This window comes from Panicum virgatum, chromosome 6K (genome assembly GCF_016808335.1).
Source record: "Panicum virgatum strain AP13 chromosome 6K, P.virgatum_v5, whole genome shotgun sequence".
In the NCBI taxonomy this organism is placed as follows: Eukaryota; Viridiplantae; Streptophyta; class Magnoliopsida; order Poales; family Poaceae; genus Panicum; species Panicum virgatum.
In genome coordinates, this window is record NC_053141.1 from 15,502,408 (window position 1) to 15,507,074 (window position 4,667).

A 4,667-nucleotide genomic window follows, 5' to 3' on the forward strand; every position below is an offset into this window, starting at 1 on the left:
CGGGACACGTCGTCATGTTGACGACGTCGTGGCCCCGCCGCATTGCTGCTTGGGGGCTGTGTCCCGGCCATTGATGAGCCGGGAGTGACCTGAGCGAGGTGGATCAGGCGATCCACGTCATTCTGCCACTGTACCATGGCGTCAGGGGCTGCCCCCGCCCCCGATGGGTGGCGGAGTAGCTCCCTAGCGGCGGCCAGAGGCCCGCCACTGTCAGCGCATGCGGTGGCCCTTGAGGCTCGGCTCGACGCATGCGGCTATGCCATGGGCGCCACCACGCCTGACACGTGGTGGCGAGAGGCTTGCGGCGTTCGTGCCACATGCCCAGATGCATGGTGACGGGAGAGTTGTGGCGTCGACGTCGCCACATCCTCCCGCGTCGGCCTAGCACCGTCGTCGTGCTCGACGATGTGAACCATGTTGCCTAGCAAGGTGAACAGGCTAGATGACTGCACTGCCCCCCTACCTGGCACGCCAGATGTCGGAGAGAAAACTCCAGCCGGGTGGCAGAACGCACCCGCCTAACACCAAAGAACTCGTGAGAGTGGATTGGGGGACGCAGCTAGAGATTAGCCTGCTCTAAGGTGGAAGAACACGGATGAACACACAAGGGTTTAGAGTGGTTCGGGCCGCCAGAGCGTAATACCCTACGTCCACTGTGTGTGTATGTATTGAGCCTTGCTGAGCTAGAGATACCACGAATGGACTTGAGTCTTAGTGTTACATGTGCCCTCCCTTTTATAGTCCAAGGGGGGCATACGTGTAACATCCCAGTTTTCATCACGATTAAGGGGGGAGTGTTGAAACTTATAATGCAAGCTTCTAGAAGGTTCTATAAAAATAAGGTTAAACAATGGCATAATTTTGTTCACCATGACAAGGTTCTAGAATGTTCCACAAGAATCATAAAAAGACAAGAAGATTGGATATTTTCTTGCCATGGTAAAATTTAGAATTTTCTAGAATTAGATTTTTGTAGGGAACTTAGATATTTGTAGGGAGCTTCCTAGATTGTGACAAGTGTCACTCATCCAAGAGGGTATGGGTGCCTATATAAGGAGGGTGCCACCCTCTGCCATGCCATACTACTCCACTCCATCCCACACACATCCAAGGGCATGGTAGAAGTGAGCATAGGTAGAGTGTGCTAGGTGTGTGATCCTTTGTTGCTTCTATAAGGTAAGCGTCTTTATAAGTGTTAGTCTCCCGGTTAAATTTAAGTACTTAGTGTATAAGTTGTGATCCATCGAAGGTTGGCTCTGCCACCCGGGATCACAAAAGGGTCTGGGCTTCATCGAAGGTTGGCTCTGCCACCCGGAAGTCAGCTTCATATGTTGGTAGGCTCTGCCTCCCGGAAGCAAAAGGCGGCTATGCCGTCAAAAGGACCCGGTACACTAAGTAACTAGAAACTGACCGACTCTGAAGTGAGTTGGTGTAGATCCTCAACTTAGTAGGGCCACCTCAAATTCCAGCAATCACTAAAATAAAACTTATGGTGCAATTAAACTAGTAACGAAAATAATACTAACGTTATACGATGTATTACATAATTACTAGGCAAACTATTTTATACTCTTGCCTTGCGTTAGTACATTCATTCCCTCCAGTAACCAGCATACGCATGCTTGCACCTACGACAAAAATCATCTCGTTTCCATAAAAGCCTCTCAAATCACCGTACCATGCCATAATTCCCAGACAATCATGACAGCGCCTACCTCCTTTGCCTTCATCATTCCCTGGAAGCCACAGAGTACCCACACCATTGACCTTGAAAAGACCCGTCATGGTAGCACCCACCTCGCTAAAAAAATCGGGGTCGCCTCGAACAGTGCCGGCCGAGATTTTTTCCGCCGAACCGCCTCACCCGCTCGCTCTCGCTCGCGCACGCGCGACACGCCGGCCCCACGACGGGACCGCGCACTGCCGCCGGCATCACGCCGTGTCGGCCACTCCCACGTCCCTACCTCGCCCACGCCGCTGCAGCGCCCTCGCCGGCTTTGCCGCCTCGATGCTCACGCCTTCAGTGCTGCCACTGTTCGCGTTGACGACGAGCTGCCGCAGCCCACGCCGTCGCCCATCCTTGCGCGACGCCGTTGCTGCTCTCCTCGCCTATAAAAGGAGCAAGGCCGTGACGAGCCCCGTCACCAGCCCAAGCACGCCGAGCCGCTTCGCTCCACCAGCTGAACCACTCCTCCCGAGCCCAGCTCACTCACGAGACGAAGCTCCAACAGTTGACCCTCTTCCTTGAGCTGTTCCGCGCCAAGGTGAGATGGCAGGCAGCTCCCCCGACCATTAACTCCACTAATAAAGGCCCAAAACACCCCCAGGCCGTGAGCACTTAATCCAAATCATTCTACCAATCTCCTTCATATCAACTTCTTTTCACATAACTCTTTTCCTAAACTCTCATCAAATCATATACTATCTATTCCTCCTATTTTCATCTCCATTTAAGCTTATTGATTGCTTGTGTTTGTTTGTCGGTTGTGCCGTTTTCGCCCGTAGATCACGGAGTGACCGAGGAGGAGCCTGCCAAGGAGCCAGAAGACCCGTACCACGAGCAGGAAGTCGCCGCCGACGACGCGTACGCAAGCGAAGGCAAGTTTCATCGACCCCTACGTGAGCGGTTGCATCCATGTGAGGACGTTTAGCTGTAGCCTGGGTCTAGGATCGATTACATATACCAGTACTTGAGTGATTGAGTGTGCTCATGCATGCATCTGAGTAGTCATGCATATCCAGAACTGAGAATAGGATATGAAGGGATCTGACTGAGACCAGGGCAGCTGGGTATGCTGGAGCCAGCGCTACCGTGGTGGTAGACTGGCGGGTGAGTGCTACCGTGGTGGTAGGCTCGAGTTGGTATGTTGAGAGATGGTTGCTGCCCTGGTGAACCATAAGGACCGAGTTGTTTTGACATCTCACCTAGCTTACTTTAGTACGACCACATGTTCCGGTATGGGCCGGACTTAGCCTAATCCCACTGGTTAGCCTGACGGTCGCGGGGATGGTTTACAGGTATAGACCATTGGGGTCAGGGCCCGAGGGTTTGTGCGGCCGGGCTGGGGCGTGACCACGGCTGGGTGTCGGCTATGTCGGTTGTCCGTTCGGGCAGCCGAGCGTGTGGGTACAGTGTACGACCTCTGCAGAGTGTATAATCCATTCGAATGGTCCGTGTCCATGGTATGGACAGGCTACGGTGTGGTCCTGACAACTAGTGAGCTACCTACTGTGGGTTGTGTCGGAAAGAGTTGCATACCATTAGTTGCATTGCTAATGCATTCTGCTCAATGTGCGTCGTGCATGTCATTTCCCCTCCCGTAGGGCGAGGTGGAGCTTGCTGAGTACTTTTGTACTCACCCCTGTTGATTTTTCTCCAGAGGATCCTGACTTTGTGCCAGAAGACTACGAGTAGATCGTGTCCGCACCCAAGCTGATCAAGTGGAGCCGTGATGGATGAAGAGCTAGTCCTGCATGTCGCTATGCTAGTTGTTATCCTATGGTTGTTCTGTGTAGCATTGTGTTGTCACTTTACTCCTCATGTACGTGTTAAATAAAGCTCTGTATGACTCTGGACTCCACTTGATGTAACATGTATTATGCCGGAGACCTTATTCGGTAATTAATACATGGTTTAGCCTTGATCTTTGGGTCGTGGCGCTTCAGGTGGTATTAGAGCCATGCTTGGCTGTAGGACGCGAACCGGTAGTAAACGATGACCGTAGGAGCCCTAGGATGGTCAATCCTTGAAAATATATTACTCCTTAAACTTTATCCTTGTTATTCTAACCCTACCCTTGAAAATCAGATGGCGGATGACTGGACCACCACCTACTGCATCAACGAAGATGGATTCCCCAGGGTGCTTTATGCTGCCACAGTGCGACTTGGTATTCCGGAACGACCGGAGTATGTGGGTCGCGAGTTCGTGGAGCATGGCACCGAAAGTTGTGAGGTCACTATCCATATTGGTGCCAGTGATAAGTACTTGGAGATGCAACCCTGGAGCGTCACCGCCACTGGAGCCCGTATGCCTGACACCATTCAACTTGCAGCTCGCAAGGCGCTGCGGTACCTGTGCCAGATGTTTGAATGGCACTTGGGTTCCACTCCCATGAAGTACTTTCCACCGCTGGACCGTAGCCGTTCTGCTTGGGCGGCGAGGATCCGCAACCTGGAGAGCCCCGCATGGACAGAGAAGAACCCCACAGTTGTCGCTATGTCTGGCTATTTGCTTAGCCTCGACGATTTGTGCGACCAACTGCATCAGCGTGTGAGAGATTTAATCCAGCGTGCTGAGGAAGCGGAGTCCCGTTGGCGTAGGGCTAAACTGGCCGTAGCCCAGGCAGAAGCCCGAGCAGCCGAAGCTGAAAGCCTGCCCGCATTAAATGCGGTTGGTGGGCAAGCTTCTAGCCGAAGGCTTCCCGCTGGCCACCGGACACATGGCGCTACCGGACCTCCCCGCACGGGAGCTTGGGCGTGCGACTGCCCGGACCTCCACTCGGGTGGAGTACGTCCGCGCGTGGCCTCAGCGGCTGCGGACCTCCCTTGCCGGCGGTCCGGACCGGACACGTGGCAGTCCGGACCTCTCTATGTGGGAGCGAGGGCGCATGGTTGCCTCGGACCTCCTGTCTGGAGGGGCGCGTCCGTACGCGGCCCCAGTTGCT